The sequence below is a fragment of the Heteronotia binoei genome, chromosome 17 (assembly GCF_032191835.1).
Source record: "Heteronotia binoei isolate CCM8104 ecotype False Entrance Well chromosome 17, APGP_CSIRO_Hbin_v1, whole genome shotgun sequence".
In the NCBI taxonomy this organism is placed as follows: domain Eukaryota; kingdom Metazoa; phylum Chordata; class Lepidosauria; order Squamata; family Gekkonidae; genus Heteronotia; species Heteronotia binoei.
This window is the reverse complement of record NC_083239.1, coordinates 3,673,419-3,694,515: the sequence shown is the minus strand read 5'-3', so window position 1 is coordinate 3,694,515 and position 21,097 is coordinate 3,673,419. Positions and strand designations below refer to the sequence as shown.

Here is a 21,097-nt window from a genome sequence, read left to right as displayed (position 1 = left end):
CATCGACGACTGGCTGCGGTTGTGTCACTGTGAGGGAGAGTGAGTGTGCCATCCGTTTCACCAGGTCACCATAAGACTTCAGATCTTCCAATGGCAATATGGGAAGGTCCTCAGCAATATGCGACTCTGGCAAAGTTCCACAGCTCTGTCCAGGTCATCAGTACCGACCTCGGAGTCCGATGACGAGGAGTCCCTTGTGAGTGCTCGGAGAGTATCAGAGTCGAAGCTCGCTCGGGGGACCGCAGAGATACCGACAATCAAGCTTAGGCCCATAGGCCCAAAAAAGAACCACACAGAATACTTTCTGAGGGAATGGGGCGGGGGGGAAATAAAGCCCCAAAGGGCAAGTCCAACAACAACAACAGTGGTTTTTTTTAAAAAAACAATAACTATCTATAACTATAAACTAACTATTAACTATGGGAAAACAACAAACGGGCTAGAACAAGAAGAAAATTCAAAGGATTACTGTACTGACCAGAGAATTGAAAGGAGATCCTCTCAGCGCAGCAGTCAAAAAGGAATTGGCGGGATCCGCGCACTGGCACCGGTGAGCATGCATGCTGGGACGCCCGCGCATGCCCACTGGTGCCGAGCGCGAAAAAATCCTGGGCTTTTTAGGTACCGATTTGGGGGATTGGTGCAGGCGCTATATCCCATGAGTGTGAAGCACAGAGGCCATGAAGAAGATCCAGAATGCTCACTTAATCAGAACTAAGTTATTTCAAAGTAGACTCCCCCTTCTCCACCCCCCTCTTCTCAGGATTTACAATCGCATAGTGAAGAGCTGAAGCTTTTAGCTCATCAATCCTCCTTGATGGCGGAGTCACTCCAAAGGATATTCCACCAGCAATTTTTTTTTTAATCTTTGCTTCAGGAGAGAGACAGACACCTTCGCATAAACAATATTCCATCCCCTGCTGAGCAAATCGAAGTACATTAGAAACCAGCCGAATCATTAAATAAACAGAAGGATACTATGACGATTTCCTTCTCATTAAGTTACAACCCCAACAGTGAGGTAATAAATATTTTCCCTTTGAAGAGAAGACACATTGATCGGAGTACAAAAGGAAAGGCTAGACTCCATCTAGCTGCCATACTTGAAGTTATTCCAAAATCCATTTATCTTATTAGTCTGGAAAAACTTGCTGGAATGTTACGTTTTGAATGTTTTCTTCTCCATTTTAATACAAAAAGAATTCCTGCTCTTTTGTTTGCACAAGCCTCTAAGCTTTCAACATTAGGAATCAAACTTCAAAGACATTTTAGAAATTCTGAAATTTTGAGGCTATTATACCAAAGTATGGTCCAACTAAGAAGGGTATCTTGAATTCAAAAATTCTTTCTTTGGCACCAGCTCTTATGTCAAAAAACCCGACTCCTTTAGCTCCTGCAAATAAGTTTGAAAAAGAAAATCTTCATTTCAGTTGCTCAGAAGAGGAGGTGGAAGCTAGCCTCCTTTCTTCTTTTACTTCACTTCCAGTGTGCGAACAGGACTCTGATACACTGCCTTATCAGTCTGACAAATGCCTTGAAAGATTTAGACAGAAATCAGGACTGCAAAATGGAATCGAGTTCTAGTTCTAATTTTGTTAAACCTCTGCAGGGGCCATTTAGAGGAGTGGATATTTCTTCTCCTGAAGCAAGACGATACCCTCTTGAACCTTCTATTAAAATAAACAAGAGGAGCAGCCATACTAATTCAGCAGTGACCTCAGATATATCTGGATTAAATATGGTAACTGAAGTCCCTGTCAGGTCTCCAGAGAAATGTCCAGCGGTTTCTGCCTCAGAGAGGCAAGATCAACAGAATACTCAAGTCTACCAATCAATAGCTCAACAATCAACGCCTTTCTGTGAGATGAATAAAGAGCCCCAGAATGGAACCGCACCATCAGCTTCCCCTCAAAACAATATCTGACTAGTAGAAACTACTAGGAACATCCAGGTCATTTTCTGGAATATAGCAGGGTGGGACTCTAAACTGGTAGACAACAACCTTGCGCAATACCTAAGGAACTTTGATATAATCTTCCTTCAGGAAACATGGTGCTTAGGTTCTTCACTGTCCTCCCTGAAAGGTTTTCAAGCTTTCATTTTACCAGACATAAAATCTGGCCACTTTGGGAGAGCTAGCAGTGGTTTAGTGAGTTTTATTTCTATTGCCCTAGAAGGAGAATCCCAGCTTCTACCTTGGACACATTCAGGTTATTTTCATTTCCAACAATTTTTTGGGCTGCCAATGTTTATATGCCCTCTTGTAAGCATTCTCTGCTATGGACGCAAGCTTGGAACTCCCTTCAAAGCAATTTGGAGAAAGCTGAGGAGCTGCATCCAAATGCTGACATATTGCCCGTTTCCCCACTGAGCTTATCTCGGAGCGAAGTCCCTCTTCACCGCGCAGCGTCTGCGCGGATTTCCCACCAACTGCTCTGAGGCTGCTCCGAGGAACCAGGAAGTTCCCGACCTTTTGCGTCGCAAATGGAAACCGCCAAAAACCAGTTTACATTTGTGATGCAAAAGCCACGGGACTTTGCGGCTCTTCCGGGTTCTGCGGAGCAGTTGGTGCGAAATCCACACAGACGCTGCGCGGTGAAGAGGGACGTCGCTCCGTAGTAAGGTCAGTGGGAAAACGACCAGAGATAGTGGGTGATTTTAATGCCAGAGTGGGACAAGATATTAGCAAATTCATCCAAAAGGAACAAGTTCATACAGAGGACCTTTGGTTCCTCTCGTAGTCCTCTCTGGATGTAACCTTGAACAGATACGGTGTTCTCCTTCTAAAAATGGTTTTGAGATTTGGTTTGTACAGCCTTCATGGTACTGAATATGATAAATCCAAAGGGTATTACACTTTTCTTAGCTCTTAAGGCGCTAGTACTATTGATTATATTTTACTTTCTGCGTCACTACTGTTGAGGATTAAGCATTTTGACATACACAATAGAACAGAAAGTGATCATCTGCCCCTGGTTCTACTCATTTCTGTTTTTTTAAATCCATCTTATAAGTCATGTTATACCAATGCTGGACCAAAGACAGGCAAATGTGTTAACCTAGAAAACAAAATTAACATCCTTCTTAACTCTCATCAATGTATGGATATGAAAAATTCTATGAATTTCTCAGGGTCAGATATCTTAGCTATTTTTGATAATATTATCTCTTTACTTAATCCCTATTTGACTACAGATAGCGAACCGGGTCTGGGGCACCTTAGAAAATCTTGGTTTGAGCAAGAATGCGAAGCTATGAGGCGTTTTTTACACACATTACAAAATAGAGTTAGAGCCTCTAGGTCTGAAACCTCAATCCAGTTCCTATCCCAGTTTTGTTTTGCTAATAAGCAATTCCTGAAGGCGAAAAAAAATTGCCTTCCATAAATCCCAATAGGAGGAGATGAGGCTCTCCATTTTATGGGAACGCAGTCTTGAGATCCAAACTCTGATGTTTCTATTTCTCCAAATGAGTGGGTTCACCATTTTCCCACTCTTTATAATTACACCCGAGGAACATCTTGCTATACCTCTGGAGACTCTTCTCACTTGGGCTCCAGTCTCTGTCTCAGAATGCCAGCAGCAGATTGATTCCCTACCCACAAGTAAAGTGCCAGGGGAAGTACCCCCAGGGGCGTAGCTAGGGCTTTGGGGGCCTGGGGCCCAAGATTTATGTGGGCCCCCCTATGTGTGTGCACGCCGCCAGAAACAGGATATGATGTCACTTCCGGTGATGTCACTTCCGCAGGATGGCCACCACTTGCGAGGGAGCCCTGCTGGAAACAGGAAGTGATGGAGGTGGAGGTGGAAAGAAAGCAACTTCAACTTTAAATGTGTTCTCCGAGCTGGCCAATGGGGGGGGGGGCTTTAAGAGCCACGCAATGTGTGCGAAAGAGCCAACATATCACATATATGTCTGCAACGATGAAGGTTCCAGACCAAAATCCCGGCAGACTTGCACAATGGCAGATCTACTGGCTGGCTCAGATCTACCGGACAGGTGATAGCAAGCCTGCCTAGCAGGGGATTTAATCAGGGGGTGTGGTGCCAGAGGACATTTAACTGGAGGGAATACTTCATGTGGTCCTCTTCACCAGTGGACTCAGCCTAAAATTAGCCAAATAGCTATTATTTCTCAAAGCACACAAAAAAAGGAAATTCTGGGCTGGAATGCCATGCAGATAAGCTCAGAACACTGCCTTCCCCAAAATCCATTTCCAGCACCCAAACAGGATTGGAGGGGTTTATTTCCCTATTTTTGTGTCTCCAAATTGAGCAGCAAAAACAGGGAAATCCCACACTGCTTGGGGAGCCCTTCCTCCCCCCCACTCCACTCCCATGGTGGCATTCAGAGCATCTTTGTACAGTGTTTCAACCCAAAGTTTCTTCATTTTGCTTGAGCGCATTCTGAGTCCATTATTTTTAAAAGGCCTTTCTCTACAGCTGTTTTGTAGCTGTGGAGAACTCAAGCTGATTCTGGGGAACCCTGTTAAAAACCCAGACATGTAGTTTGGCCCTTAATTAATCTGCCTTGATGCTGAAAAGAGTTTTGATTGCCTGGAATTTATTTTCCAAATATTAAAGACGCATACTATCGTACGTAACTTTTTAGAAATTGTTGCAAAAATTTACACTCAACTAAGAGCAATACTTCAAAGTAATGGTCAATTACCTCAATCTTTTATATCATCTTTAAAGAACAAGGATAAAAACTATTAGCAATTTTAGCTTACATGATTACAGAAAACCAAGAAATAAAAGGAGTGCCAGATAAAGAATTTAAGATAGTCTGTATGCTGACAGATCCTGTAAATTCCATAAAGCAAACCCTGACTTGCTGCAGTGAATATGGTTCTACATCAAGTTTGCCGGCGGGGCCAGAGAGACCGGCTCCGTGGTCGGGAGGCACCGGCGCCACGGCCACCCCCGCCCCGGCTCCCGCTCTATGACCTCGGCGGCTGGCAGCAGCGCAGGCCCCTTGCGCGCAGCGTGGAGCGCAGCAGCGCGCTCCCCGGGCTGCCTCGCCGGAGGCAAGGACCAGCTCGCCCTAGCAACTGGCGGCGCCTCCTCGTGGTGGGGACGAGGGCAGGGAGGCCCTTGGGCTCGCAGGCGGGCGGAGAGAGCCCCCCTGTTGGAGCGGCGCAGCATGGCCCCGGCAGCCGCCTGCCTCGGCCCCGGCTGCCTCCGGCGCTAGGCGGCGGCGCGCCCAGCTCCTCTCCTCGCCTATGATCGCCAGCATGAACGTGGCGCTCCAGGATCTCGGTAGCAACGTGAATGGCGGCGGCGGGGACGCCAGGCAGCCGGCTTCTGAGGGGCCCCTTGGCATTGCCAAGGGCCCCCCCAGACCCCCCAGACCTGGGGTGACCCGTCCCCCCGCCCCCCCTCCCTACACCACTGAGTACCCCCAGAGGTTTTTAAGTCAAATCTACAGTGGTGGTGCCCAGTTTTGGCCAGACTCTTTTCAGAAATTGACCTCACCTGCATTCTTCCCTCTAATTGGAAACGAAGTATTATAATTCCTATTTATAAAAAAGGTAATAGGCAAGACCCTGCAAACTACTGTCTGATCAGTCTTTTGGATATTTCTTCTAAACTATATACACATGGACTCTTATCTGGGAGAACCAGGCTTGATTCCCCACTCCTCCACTTGCAGCTGTTGGAATGGCCTTGAGTCAGCCATAGCTCTTGCAGCAGTTGTCCTTGAAAGGGCAGCTGCTGTAAGAGCTCTCTCAGCCCCACCTACCTCACAGGGTATCTGTTGTTGGGGGGGGGGAGGTAAAGGATATTGTGACTGCTCTGAGACTCTGAGATTCAGAGAATAGGGAGGGATATAAGAACATAAGAGAAGCCATGTTGGATCAGGCCAATGGCCCATCCAGTCCAACACTCTATATCACACAGTGGCCAATACACACACACACACACACACACACACACACACTATGGCTAATAGCCACTGATGGACCTCTGCTCCATATTTTTATCCAATAACATCATCATCTATTACTTAAAATTGAAGAATTGGCAGAATCAATAAATCTTTTTCACCCCAAACAAGCAGACTTCCATAAGGGTCATAGTACCAATGACTGACCCTGAAGGTGTTGGTCCATAAATATTCTAATAATAGCAAAAGTCACCTTTATGTTGCCTTTGTTGACTTCACATCAGTCTTTGATTCCACTGAACGATCAAGACTTTGGTCTAAACTTGCCAAAACAGATATTGACAGAAGATGCCTTAGAATTCTGAGGGAACTACATACTAACCTCTCAGTCAGGGTAAGAGTTGATTTATATGGTTGTCTCATGGACTCCATTCCTTTGAGAAAGGGGATCAAACAAGGATGTTTATTTGCTCCATTTTTGTTTAATTTCTATATTAATAATTTTGTTCAGGTTATGCATTCCAAGGACTTTTTCTCTCCCTCACTAGTTGGCCAGAAAATCCCTGTTCGGCTGTATGCAGATGACATGGCAATTATGTCATTCACCTAGCTAGGACTTAGAAGGATGTTAGTTAAGCTGACAGATTACTGTGACAGAGAGGAACTGGAAATTAATTTCAGTAAAACAAAAATTGTAGTTGGTCCATTAATGGTCATGAAATAGAGCAATGCCCCTTTTTAAAATATCTTGGCATAGTTTTCCAGAGGTCCCAGTCCTGGCAAGCCCATCTTAATACCACTCTTTTAACTGTACGATGTCTATGGGAGTTATTTTAAATTTTTTTCTTTTCAAAGGGTGGTCAGTTAATACCCCCAGCCCTAAAGTCTTCCAGGGAAGGTGGTGTCACAGCTTCTGTATGGAGTAGAAATCTGGGGGTGGAATGAGAAAATACTCACCCAGCTAGAAGTTACCCAAAATACCTTTTAAAGGAAAAATTTGGGCCTTCCCCCAAGGTATCCCTGCTCCACACCTGAGACTAGAAGTCAGTTTGCCCTCATAAGAACGTAAGAGAAGCCATGTTAGATCAGGCCAATGGCCCATCCAGTCCAACATTCTGTGTCACACAGAGGCCAAATATATACACACACACGCACACACTGTGGCTAATAGCCACTGATGGACCTGTGTTCCATATTTTTATCTAAACCCCTCTTGAAGGTGGCTATGCTTGTGGCCGCCACCACCTCCCCTCAATCACCTCTAGAGCCCATTTGATACTATTAAAATACTATATGAAGCTTAATTGTATTCCAGACCACCACTTGGTAAAACACAGTTTTCAGTACTTCAGCAATATGAATGTGTGGTCCAAATTACTTTCTCCCACTTTACAAATGTACTCTACCCTCTTTAAAGTCGGTAATAGGCTGGGACCCAAATAAACTGCGGGGCTGGATTTTTGAAAAGGACACCCTTCACAACATCAGTCTGATCCGTCAATCTAAATTCTCTGTCTGGTATCCCCAGTTCAAGAAAAATAAATCCTTTTCCTGCTATCTAGCTGACCTCTCAAAATGCTCCTTTAAGAAAGGCATTTACCCAAGCCTGTTTCCAAACTATGCCATCCTTGTACCTTCAGGACAGATTTCAAAAAATACCCGTGGAGACTGCTGACACCATGTTTATGCCTGCCCGGCTAGGAGGGGCTGTTGTCACACGAGGTCAGAAAGAACACCTCAAAGACTCTCCATCCCCTTGTGGGGAGTGGCTTAAAGCAGAGCCAGAGAAGGAGGGACCTGAGGGGTGCTCCCCCCCCCCACATAGCGCAAGGGGAGGATGGGCTCCTGTACAAAGTTGACAGGCTGTATGTTTCCGAGTGTTTGCGCAAGGACATTCTGCGGCATTGCCATGATAAACAAACAACGGGACATTTTGGCTATGTAAAAACTTTGTGTTTGGTTCAGAGGCAGTTCCGTTGGCCATGGATGAAACAGGACATCTCAGAATATGTCTCTTCCTGCCCTATTTGCATCATGGCTAAAAAATGGGGGGGGGGGGGGGCGGGGCATCTACAGCCCCTGAAAACTGCTAGCTGTCCTTGGGCGGTTGTCACTTTGTGCCTTGTTCCCAGCTTCCCTCAATTAAATGGCTGGCCCAGCTATTCCTCCAACATGTGGTCAGGCTCCACTTGTTTCCAGACAAGGTTGTCACAGACTGAGGGCCACAGTTCATTGCCACCTTTCGGAAGGTGTTTTGCAAACTGACAGGGACTGAATGTGGGGTCAAGCTTGGGCTGCCATCCCCAAAACGATGGTCGATCAGAATGCCTTAATCAACTGCTGGAGCAATACTTCTGCTGTTTTATTAACTTTCAGCAGTACGATTGGATGGAGCTACTACACACTTCCACCCAAGCCAGTCCTTTCCAGGTGGTTAATGGATATGAAGGAAAACCTTTTCCCATATTGCAGGTGGCCTACCCCTTCTGCTGCAGTGGATTTCTCTACCTGGTGGACTTCTCTGACCAAGTTGTGGGGTGTCATCCAGGACAAACTTGAACGTGCAAAGAGGACATACAAGGCTCATTTTGACAAAACCCAGGCTCCAGTGTGGGACTTGAAAGGGGGACATACTGTTTTTGTGTCCTAACTGGATTACACCCTCCAAGAAACTGGGTTACAAATACCTGGGCCCTTTCCGTATTAAGCATGTTATTAACAAGGTGACTGCAGAACTTGTCTAAAACTTTTTGTAACGTCCATGCCATCTAGTTTGCTCAAATGGGACCCTGGCGGCAGTTCCTGGCACCACAGACCCTCAGCTCTGGATCCAATGATAGTGGGGAATCAATCTCATCATGAAGTCGAGGAAATCCTAGACTCCAAACTTAAACATGGAACTTTGTATCACTTAATCAAGTGGTTGCATTTTCCTCCTTCTCGCAATGAATGAGTAAAATCTCATGACGTCGACACTTTGCAGCTAGTGCAGCAATTTCATAGAAAGCATCGGGACAAATCAAGAGGGGGGATGGGTCATAAGGGGAGCAGGATGTCGAGCGGCCTTGCCATTTTTGTACTGAGGCTGTAGGCCTCAATGTCTGCTGTAACTCTGATGGGAATGTTGCAGGGTTGCTTTTGCCTGGTTCTTTTATCTATTGCCTGTAACACATGCAGATCCACTTTGCCCTGGCAGAGAGGTTTGCATCTGGTTCTCAAGGACATGCTATCTCCTAACAGGGACTGTCACAGTTCCTGCTGGAATGCAATGGGGGGCTTGGGTGAGAAACTGTTGCCTTTGCTCTGCATGGGCTTTTTGCTAGGAATTTTGGTGGGCTGGCAACGGCCCGGGAGAGGTTATATAGATCTGGCTCTAGGGTCATAAGAACATAAGAGAAGCCATGTTGGATCAGGCCAATGGCCCATCCAGTCCAACACTCTGTGTCACATAAGAACATAAGAGAAGCCATGTTGGATCAGGCCAATGGCCCATCCAGTCCAACACTCTGTGTCACATAAGAACATAAGAGAAGCCATGTTGGATCAGGCCAATGGCCCATCCAGTGCAACACTCTATGTCACATAAGAACATAAGAGAAGCCATGTTGGATCAGGCCAATGGCCCATCCAGTGCAACACTCTGTGTCACATAAGAACAGAAGAGAAGCCATGTTGGATCAGGCCAATGGCCCATCCAGTCCAACACTCTGTGTCACACATAAGAACATAAGAGAAGCCCTGTTGGATCAGGCCAATGGTCCATCCAGTCCAACACTCTGTGTCACACAGTGGCCAAAAAAAAAAAATTATATATATACACACACTGTGGCTAATAGCCACTGATGGACCTCTGCTCCATATTTTTATCTAAACCCCTCTTGAAGGTGGCTATGCTTGTGGCCGCCACCACCTCCTGTGGCAGTGAATTCCACATGCTAATCACCCTTTGGGTGAAGAAGTACTTCCTTTTATCCGTTTTAACCTGTCTGCTCAGCAATTTCATCGAATGCCCAAAGTGTCATACCTGCAGTATTGTGTATATCAATAAAATCCTTTTCTGAATATCAGCAAAAGGCCTGATTATTGAGGACAACTCAGGAGTTGATATATATGCCAGTTCACCACCACCACCACCTTTTTGAGTATAAAAGTTAACTCCCAACCATGAAATCTTGTGATCTTATTTAACTAGCCCCCTGGATCCCCTTCCCCAAAATATCCTGCCTACAGGCAGCTCCGTAGTAGAAAGGATATTTTTCAGGAGGGGGCACAGGGCGTTGAGCAGAGCACGAATTAGATTAAACTGAATTAATTTAAATGGTGCTAATTGAACTAGCTGGGCTGCCCACCCTAGATAGCCCAGGATCCTTCTCTCCTGGAACATTCCTGAGTGTGGGAGAGGACTGGATAGGGTTGCCAAGTCCAATTCAAGAAATATCTGGGGACTTTGGGGGTGGAGCCAGGAAAAATTAGGGGCGGAGCCAAGTCAAGGCTGTGAGAAGAACAATTGAACTCCAAGGGAGTTCTGGCCATCACATTTAAAGGGACCGCACACCTTTTTAAATGTCTTCCTTCCCTAGGAAATAATGAAGGATAGGGGCACCTTTTTTGGGGCTCATAGAATTGGACCCCCTGGTCCAATCTTTTTGAAACTTGGGGGGTATTTTGGGGAGAGGCACTAGATGCTATACTGAAAATTTGGTGCCTTTACCCCCCAAAACAGCCCCCCCAGAGCCCCAGATACCCACAGATCAATTCACCATGATTTTCTATGGGAATAAATCTCCATAGGGAATAATAGAGTTCCCAGCAGACATTTCCCTCCCCTCCCCCCGCTTTCTGAGGACCCTGAAGTGGGGAAAGGGTCTCCAAACCGGGGGATCCCCTGCCCCCACCTGGGGATTGGCGACCCTAGGACTGGAGGAATTCTGCCTTGAAGGCACCTTGGGAGGGATAACTCTCCTTGCCCTGCTCAGCATTCATTCAGTCTTTTGTTCCCTCCCCCCCCCCCCTTTCTTGAGTGCTGATGCAAGACAGAGAAGGTGAGAGAGATAAGGAGAAAATAATTACAGCCCAAGCCTGAAACTATAGGATTCTTTTGAAGAAAAATTACTCAGGAGTCTTAAATTCCCCAGCTGGCTTGAAAGAGTCTTGTTCAAAGAACAAGAGAGCCCAAAGGAAGTGCGGCTGCCCTGCCTAGACAAATCCAGTCACAGAGATGGACTTCCCAAAGGCCTAAGGAAAAGGGAGAGAGAAAGAAAATCGTCATGGCACTCTCGATAACAAATGACACTCTCCCCTGCATGCACTTTGAGGTGCAGATCAAAGGAGAAAGGAAGCCAATCAGGTAGTTGTCAATTATGCTGTTTAGCTCACCCATGCTTCAGGACAGCAAGGTTGAAATAATTCAAGTAAAGCAAGCAATATCTTTCCAGATTAAAGGGGGAGATTGGGGTGGGGGCTTTGAAAATACGACAGGAGGCTCCGCCCCCAAAGCCCCATCACTGCCTACCACTCTGGCTACAGAGCTCTTCACAGCACATATGTATGTACATTTTGTGTGGTAGTGTGTGCATAAATCTTTGAGAGCTCCATGAGACCAACTACCTCACAGAGCTGCAGAACCTTTCCCTCATGTCTCTTCCCCCTTTGTGTGTCATATTAGCAAAAGAAGACACCTACTTCCATGGTTTGTCTGTCTCTGCCTTTCTTCCTTGCTTAAATTATCTGATAACATCTTCATCTGATTCAGCCACAATGGCATCCATTACAGCAGCGTTCTTGGAGGGAGATTTGGGGGCAATCATTCCTAATCAGAGAGACTGAAATACCCTGTAGAACCCAAATGCAGAGTCACAATTAGTGAGACAAGGTGAGGGAGGAGCTGCAGGGCAAAGTTCTGGATGGAAGACTTCGTTAACAGCAAGGTAGACAAAAAAAGCCCAGAAGCAAAACAACAACAACAACCCCGCACTAGTCTCTACAAAAAGGGCTAATGAGGCCGGTCATCTTTCCTTCCCACAGCCCTCACTCCCAACCGAAGCAACATGCCCTTCACATAGGTGGGACTTGGGAGCCCAGCAAAACTTCATTGTGTCCTACAAAGGCTTCTCTCAAGGTTCCCCTTAGGCACTTTGGCAGGTAGTCTTGAAGTTCTCCATACAGATCAGAGGAGGGGGGATTCAAGTCTTGATTCAGAGGTCTCTAAGGAAGACTCTAATTAAAACGATGGTAGCTGAGGGGAGGGGGCAAGTACACGTGAGTGTGGGAAAATAACCTGGAAGAGGGAGAAGCAGAGAGACAGATTTGTGAGTTGCAAATGTGGAGCACCTCTCTGTGGATATATGAATAGCAGACTTGTTGCCCAGTAGGTGTACCTCTTGCCTTCACCTATGCTCTACTTTTGTACTAGAAAATAAAGCAGAAATGGCAAGAATGTTCTATGACTGCCTCCATTGTGTGGTGTAGTGCTGCACAAAAACTTCACACTGTTTAAGGAATATGACAGAGCACTGCTCTTCTAACAATGAGATGAATTCCAGATTTAAGACCCTGTGGTTAGTTGAACGCAAAGCAAAGCAAAATAAGCACACTTATTCCTAGTCAAGCATTGTGTTGTCATCCTACCATGTGCCTTTAATGCCCACAAGGCATTCTTCTTTTAGAATCAAAGCCATTTGCACTGAGCACAGTTGAGCACAAAAGCTGTTCTTTCTGCCTCCGCACCACAAATTTGCAAAAATTTAGGCTGTGATCACCCACAAGCTGGTCAAGTGATACAAGATGAATCAAGGGCAAGCAGGAAAATAACACTGTCTTCCAAAGAACAATGATTTGGTTTTTTAAAATTTAAATTTATAGTCTGTCCTCGCCGTAAACAGGCTCAGGGAGGATCACAGCATAAAAGAAACAGATAAAATCGATATAAATAACAAGTTAGTAATCAATGAAACAGTATAAAATGTCCTTAAAAATAAAGGGTTCCCAGCTGGAAATATTGGTCTCAAATTTCATAAACTGGACTATATAGATGGAGGATGATACTTCAGCAGTAGTTAGCAGTGCCAGAAGTGTGTGTGGGGGGGGGGGGGCAAGGTCTTCCTGGATGCCAAGTTGCCTCAACCAAAGGCCTGGGAGAACAGTTCTGTTTTACAGGCCCTGCTGAATGGCAATAAACCCCACTGGATCCTGATCTCAGAAAGGAGCATGTTCACCAGTAGGGATGTGCATTCGGTTCGGCCGAACCGTATTTACAGCCGAATCACCACTGATTCGGCTGTATACGGAATAGGCTGCAGCCGATCCCCATAGGCGCCCATTATACGGCAGCCGAATATGGCTCGCCGTATACTTACGAATGGCTATTCGGAAGTATACGGCTGTCAATTCAAAAGGCAGAAAAGTAGCTTCTGCAGCCTCAAAGGAGCTGCTTGCCTACTTTCCCGCCTTTAGTTGCTTTTTCCTGCCTCTCCCATAGCCTCCCTGGGATCAGGGAGGGGGGGGAGGGGGAAGAGGAGCCCCAGCAGCCAATCCATGATTTGCAGGGCTTTTTAAGGAGTCTTTCTTCCTGGCTGGACTCCTCCATTGCTGCTGTGTGTGAGAGATTGTGCTGCTGCTGGCTGGCCCTTGGCTTCAGCTGCTGCCTGCTGCTCTCTCACTCAGCCTTACCAGACTTCCCTGGACGAGAGAAGACAAGGTAAGACAGTCTTGGGGTTCTTGTTTTTATTTATTGTTGGTAAAAGGACTTTTTAAGACTTAGAGTCCCTTTACTTATCCAGATTTGGGTGGTGGTGGTGGGGGGGTAGCTTATTTGGGGTTAGGGGGTTAGGGGTTTCTGCTTGGGGAGGGGGCCTGGGGTGGGGGGGTTTTGCCAATTTGCCCATATCTTAATTTAGAGAGAGGAGTTTTAAAAGTGCAGTGTCCTTTTACTTCTCCTGATTTGGGTGGCTTGGATTTCTTGGGGTTAGGGTGAAGGGGTTTTTTGGGGGGGAGGGGTTGGCAAAGTTCCTGTATTGTTAAAAGTTAATTTTTTTACTGTTTTAAAAGTATTCAGTGTTTGATTTGTTGCTGCTGTGTTGTGCTGCTGCTGTTACTCTTCTCTTCGGGTTCTGGGGGGGGGGTGCTGTTTGGCCTAATTTCCATTGTTTAAAAGGCCACTTTTGTCCCCCTTTTTCTGGTTCTGGTTTTAGGGGGGGGGTTGTTGACTGATTTGGCCTGAGCTTTCTTATTGGTGAAAAGGCCATTTTTTTAACACTTGAGTTGCTTGGCCTTTTCTCCTGTTGTCCCTTTTCTTGGTTTGGGGGTGGGGGTGGGGGTGTTGTTGACTTATTTGGCCTGAGCTTTCTTGTTGGTGAAAAGGCCACTTTTTTAACACTTGGCCTTTTGTGATTCTGCTGGTTTTGTTTTGTTTTTTTTTAATTACCTCTGGTTGGTGTGGGGGTTGGCGAGGGTGTGTGTGGGCTGGGTCACTTTCTTGTTTTTATAGAGTAGGTTGTGTGTTCTGTGGCAGGGAAGCTGGCACCTGGGTGAGAGACCCAGAACCAGCAGGCTTGTTGTGCTTGGCCAACTCTCCCCGTGTTGTTTGGGGCAGGGCTGGAGAGCTGGCATCTGGGTTTGCTGCAGCCAGGTCTGCAGAGCAGACCTTGAGCAGATTGTGTTTTGTGTGGCAGTGACGTTGGCAACTGGGTTTATATTGCTTCCAGGCCTGCAGGGTTCATAGAGTAGATAGAGGGATGTAGTGCATTTGGGTCCTATAGAGATTCTCTGATGTGGTTAGGTTTGGCTTTGGGTGCCCCAGGAATTGGACCCCCTGGTCCAATTTTTTTTGGCCTTGTGGGTTTTGTGTGGGACAGTGCCCTGAAGCTGCACAGCAGTTTGGGGGGCTCTCCTCAAAAACCCCTGCTCCCCAGAGCCACTTTTCCCACAACAATTACAGTGAGGAAGTGGCTAATTGGGCTTTCCCCATCATTGTTGGCATTGGGACTTTTGGGGAGCCCAAAGACAGGGACCCCCTGGCCCAATCTTTTTGGGACTTGGGGGGGTTGGAGGGGAGAGTGCCCTGCAGGTCCCCTGCAAATTTGGGGGCTCTCCCTCAAACCCCCTGCCCCCCAGTAGCCACTAATTATGCCCTATGTTGCCATTGATTTCAATGGCCCATAGGGTATAATGATGGAATAGGGGCACCCTCTTTGGGTGCCCCTGGAATGGGATCCCCTTACCCAATCTTTTTGGGACTTGGGGGGCTTGGAGGGGAGAGTCCCCTGCAGGTCCCCTGCAAATTTGGGGGCTCTCCCTCAAACCCCCTGCCCCCCAGTAGCCTCTAATTATGCCCTATGTTGCCATTGATTTCAATGGCCCATAGGGTATAATGATGGAATAGGGGCACCCTCTTTGGGTGCCCCTGGAATGGGATCCCCTGGCCCAATCTTTTTGGGACTTGGGGGGGATTGGAGGGGAGAGTCCCCTGCAGGTCCCCTGCAAATTTGGGGGCTCTCCCTCAAACCCCCTCCCCTCCATGCGGCTTCAAATATACCCTATTTGCCATTGATTTCAATGGCCCATAGGGTATAATAGGGCCGTATATTCGGTAATAGTCGCGCATCTACCGTATATGCGGCTATTCTGAATGCGGTATTCAGGAGTATACGGGGATTCCAAATTTCCCCCCCCCCCGTATACTTCCGAATCCGTGTAAAACCGAATTTTTTTTTTTTTTTTGCACATCCCTATTCACCAAGCTGGAGTCAAGGTTGAAAAGGCCCTGGCCATGGTTGCAGCTAAATGGACATCCATAGAGATCTTGTTCCATACAGTGCAAGGCCCACCAGGGCACATGTGGGGAGAGGTGGACCCTCAGGTATGTTGGTCCTAGGCAGCACAAGGCTTTATTAAAGGTTAATACCAGAATCTTGTAACGGATCTGGTATTCAACTGGTAGCCAGTGCAGTTGGCAGAGCTCTGGTCAAATGTGTGATCACACAGGCAATGCCATCAACAGGCCACCACATTCTGCACCAGCTTGAGTTCCTGGACCAGTTGCAAGGGCAAGCTTGCATAGAGTAAGCTACAGTAATCATTGCATGGGTCATTGTAGCCAAGTCTTGAGGAGAGAGATACGGTGCCAGTTGTTTAACCTGCCAAAGATGATAAAAGACAGATTTGGCCATCGGGGTGACCTGGGCCTCCATAGAGAGTGAGGTATCCAGGATCATCCCCAGGCTTCTCACCTTCTAGGTAGGCACAAGCACTACACCATCCAGGGTAGGTAGCCTGATTCGTGATCCAACTCACCCTCCTGACTTAGGTACAGGACCTCCATCTTTGCTGAATTGAGCTTCAATTGGCTGTGCTGCAACCATACAGCTCTGGCCAAAGACTCTGGGGTGGAGACCAGGTAGTCACCCATCTGCATACTGATGGCAACCCAGCCGAAACCCTCAGACCAAATGGGCAAGGGGGTGCATGTAGATGTTAAATAGCACTGAAGAGAGAATCACCCCTGCGGTACCCCACATTCAAATGGAAACTGCGGGGAGGATCTCTCACCAAGCACCACCCTCTGTCCCTGATCACAGAGGAAGGAAGAAAACCACTGTAAGGCAGACTCCCTAACTCCCTAACACCTATATTGGCAAGGTGGTGGGCCAAAAGATCATAATCAACCATGTTGAACAACACAGTTAGATCTAAAAGTAAGAGCGACGCTGACCTGCCTCGGTCCAGATGTCTCCAACGATCATCTGTGAGGGAACTGTTTTACAGTTTTCAGATGACTGTCTCAGATGAGCAACGCCACCCCCCCCCCCTGCCCAATTGGTGGGGTGAGTTGGTTTCAGGCAACTGTTTCGCCATCCCTCACCCAAATCTCAATCACACAGGCCAGGTCAGTATTAAGCTCTGTGAGATACTTTTGCAAAACTGAGGTCTTATTGATAACAGACCTGGCATTTAACAACACCAGGGTCGGAGATGGGTAAATAATCCTAGCCTCACAACCGACATTCCTTGGGATGGGATGTAGGGTGGGAAGAGGTCCGAGCATTATCATATCTCCAAGCTCCTCCATTCCCATTATTGGAATACCTCCTAGTCCCACCACTATATCTCTCTCACCCCGCAATCACTGGTATTCCCAACCCTTGCATGACCCCTCACTCAGTGTTATCGGCCCAAATGGATCCACTAAAATCAGCAGTGGGAATCCAAAGCAATATAGGATTACCAGTAATTCAATAGCTACCTAATCCTATCTAGTGTATGTCCAAGGCCCTCCTTCCTTCCTTCACCCTACCAACTCACCCCACAAAAAATCTAAAAGATCCAAACTAATCAACATAGGGGTTTAACTAATCAGTCAATCAATCTAAAGTATGAGAAAGAATACAAGATTTCCAAAGTGTAAGGTTCTGCTAGTTATTGGCCCAAACGACCAATTCTCATAGCAAAAGACTAAAAGGTTTATTGGAATCATATACAGAGCTCTCTCATGGATTGCTCCCTCTCTCATGGATTGCTGCCTTGATGTGGCAAGAGGGCATGCACAGTTCAGTGAGGCTGTGGGCTATGCCATGCAGGGCCACCCAAGATGGACAAGCTGCAGTTGAAATGCCAGACAAAATGCGACCCACTGGAGAAGGAAATGGCAACCCACTCCAGTATCCTTGCCAAGAAAACCCCATGGACAGTAACAAAAGGCTAAAAGATATGACGCTAGAGAATGAGCCCCTCAGGTCAGAAGGTGCCCAATATGCTACAATATGCCAGTACAAGTAGCAACAGAAAGAGTGAAGCGGCTGGGCCAAAGCCGAAAGGACGCTCAGCTGTGGATGCGTCTGATGGTGAAAGGAAAGTCTGATGCTGCAAAGAACAATACTGCATTGGAACGTGGAATGTAAGATCTATGAATCAAGGTAAACTGGATGTAGTCAAACAAGAGATGGTAAGACTGAACATCGACATCTTGGGAATCAGAGAACTAAAATGGATGGAATGGGCAAATTTAAATCAGAGGATCACTACATCTATTACTGTAGGCAAGAGTCCCATAGAAGAAATGGTGTGGCCTTTATAGTTAACAAGAGAGTGAGGAAGGCAGTAATGGGATACAATCTCAAAAATGACAGAATGATCTCGGTCTGCATCCAAGGCAAACCATTCAATATCACAGTAATCCAAGTCTATGCCCCAACCACTGATGCAGAAGAGGCTGAAGTGGACCAGTTCTATGAAGATCTACAGCACCTTCTAGTACTAGGGAACTGGAATGCCAAAATAGGAAGTCAAAAGGTAACCAGAACAACTGACAAGTTTGACCTTGGAGAACAAAATTAAGCCGAACAAAGGCTAATAGAGTTTTGTCAAGAGAACAAACTGGTCATAGCAAACACCCTCTTACAACAACCTAAAAGGCAACTCTACACATGGACATCACCTGATGGGCAACACAGAAATCAGATTGATTATATATTCTGCAGGCAAAGATGGAAAAGCTCTTTACAGTCAGTAAAAACAAGACCTGGCGCTGACTGTGGATCAAATCATGAGCTACTCATTGCAAAATTCAGGCTTAAACTGAAGAAAACTGTGGAAGCCATTAGGCCATTCAGGTTTAACCTTGATCACATCCCTTATGAATATACACTGGTGGTGAAGAATAGGTTTAAGGAAATAGAGTTGATAGAGTGCCTGAAGAACTATGGATGGAGGTTGTACAGAAAGCAGCAATCAGCACCATCCCAAAGAAAAAGAAATGCAAGAAAGTAAAGTGGTTGTCTGATGAGGCTTTACAAATAGCGAGGAAAGAAGGAAAGCAAAAGGCAAAGGTGAAAAGGAAAGATTCACCTAACTGAATACAGATTTCCAGAGAACAGCAAGCAGAGATAAGGAGGCCTTCCTGAAGGAACAATGCAAAGCAATAGAGGAAAATAATAGAATGGGAAGGACAAGAGATCTCTTCAAGAAAATTGGATAAATCAAGGGAACGTTTTGTGCAAAGATGGCCATGATAAAGGACAAAAATGGTAGGGACCTAACAGAAGCAGAGGAGATTAAGAAGAGGTGGCAAGAATACACAAAGAATTAGACAAAAAGGATCTCAATGTCCTTGATTACCATGAAAGTGATATTGCTGATTTTGAGTCAGACATCCTGGAGTGTGAAGTCAGATAGGCCTTTTCTATGGGCATTACTAACAACAAAGTGAGCGGAGATGATGGTATCCCAGTTGAGCTATTCAAAGTCCTAAAAGACGATGCACACATTATGTCAGCAAACTTGGAAAACACAACAGTGTCCACAGGATTGGAAAAGGTCAGTTTATATTCCAGTCCCAAAGAAGGGTAATGCCAAGGAATGTTCCAACTATCGCACCATTGCACTCATTACACACGCCAGCAAGGTCGTGTTAAAGATCCTACCAACTAGGCCAGCAGTATGTAGATTGGGAATTGCCAGAAGTTCCAGCTGGGTTTTGGAGAGGTAGAGGAACTAGAGATCAAATTGCCAACATTTGTTTGGTTATGGAGAAACCACAGGAGTATCAGAAAAACGTCTACTTCTGCTTCATTGACTATGCTAAAGCCTTCGATTGTATGGATCACAACAAACTGTGACAAGTCCTTAAAGAGATGGGAGGACCAGACCACCTCACATGTCTCCTGAAAAACCTGTATAAGGGTCAAGAAGCAACAGTCAGAACGGGATATGGAGCAACTGATTGGTTTAGAATAGGAAAAGGAGTTCGACAAGGATGTATATCGTCACCTTGGTTATTTAATTTATATGCAGAGTATATCATGCGGAAAGCTGGCCTGGATGAAGCACAAACCAGAATTAAGATTGCTGGGAAAAACATCAACAATCTCAGATATGCAGATGACACCACTCTAATGGCAGAAAGTGAAGAAGACCTAAAGAACCTCTTGTTGAAGGTGAAAGAGGAGAGCACAAAAGTAGGCTTGAAACTTGACATAAAAAAAAACTAAGATCATGGCATCTGGCCCCATCACTCCTTGACAAATAGAACATGAAAGTAGTGACAGACTTCATATTTCTGGGATCCAAGATCACTGCAGATGGTGACTATAGCCATGAAATTAAAAGACATTTGCTCCTTGGGAGGACAGCTATGGTGAACCTAGGTAATATAATAAAAAGTAGAGACATCACCCTGCCAACAAAAGTCTTTGTAGTCAAAGTGATGGTATTCCCAGTAGTAATGTATGGTTGTGAGAGCTGGACTGTATGGAGGCTGAGTGCAGAAGAATAGATGCTTTTGAGCTGTGGTGCTGGAGAAGAATCTTGAGAGTCCCTTGGACTGCAAGATCAAATCAGTCAGTCCTAAGAGAAATCAACCCAGACTGTTCCCTGGAAGGTCAGAGGCTGAAGCTGAAGCTCAAATACTTTGACCACCAAATGAGAAGGGAGCACCCACTAGAGAAGATCCTGGTGCTGGGAAAGACAGAAGGCAAAAGAAGAAGGGGACGGCAAAAGATGCGATGTCTGGACAGCGTTACTGATGTAACAAACACAAATTTGAGCAGACTTCGGAAGATGGTGGAAGACAGGAAGGCCTGGCGTGACTTGGTCCATGGGGACGCAAAGAGTCGGATTCGACTGTGCGACTGAACAGCAACAGAGTATAGCTTTGTGCTGTAGATAGCCAAAGCAGGAATGATGAGAGCAATATGTTTATACGAAATTATAGTCAAAAAAGCATGTGCAAAACTTCTCTCACAACCAAGCACTTGTTCCTTTGGAAGGTGGTACCTAGAATTATTTAGAGTATCAAGGTCAACAGCCGAGTCCTCCAGCTCCGTTGCTAGAATGCATGTCTAGAATGCAATCAACTACAAAACATACTTTCTCTCCCTGCCTCCTGCACATGTCCCAGTGGTTAAGTAGATGTGTCTTCAAGCAACTCTAGGTAACAAAAGTTTCAGAGTTCAGAATAAACAATGTTACCCAAGTTTATGCCTGATACCAAATATATAGAAAACATGGCTATATGCCAGGTATGTCCAACAGGTAGATCGCGATCTACCAGTAGATCGCGGAGGGGTCAGAGGTAGATCACCAGCCCCACTTGGTTTCATGGTTTGCTGGACATGTGTTTGGGTGTTTTTTTTGATGATTGTTCGTTGTGGTGGTATTTGATTATTGGTGCCAATATGATGAATTCTTATTTTTACTTTTAGAACTGCATGAGTGG

The 21,097-nt window shown here is 46.0% G+C and overlaps 1 protein-coding gene across 1 annotated transcript in view; it reads right to left on the bottom strand.

Annotated features, from left to right (window-relative positions):
- The window catches only part of PCLO (piccolo presynaptic cytomatrix protein), a 346,649-nt gene that overhangs the window by 258,483 nt on the left and 67,069 nt on the right, over window positions 1-21,097 (bottom strand). The gene's annotated exons all lie outside the window — the stretch shown is intronic.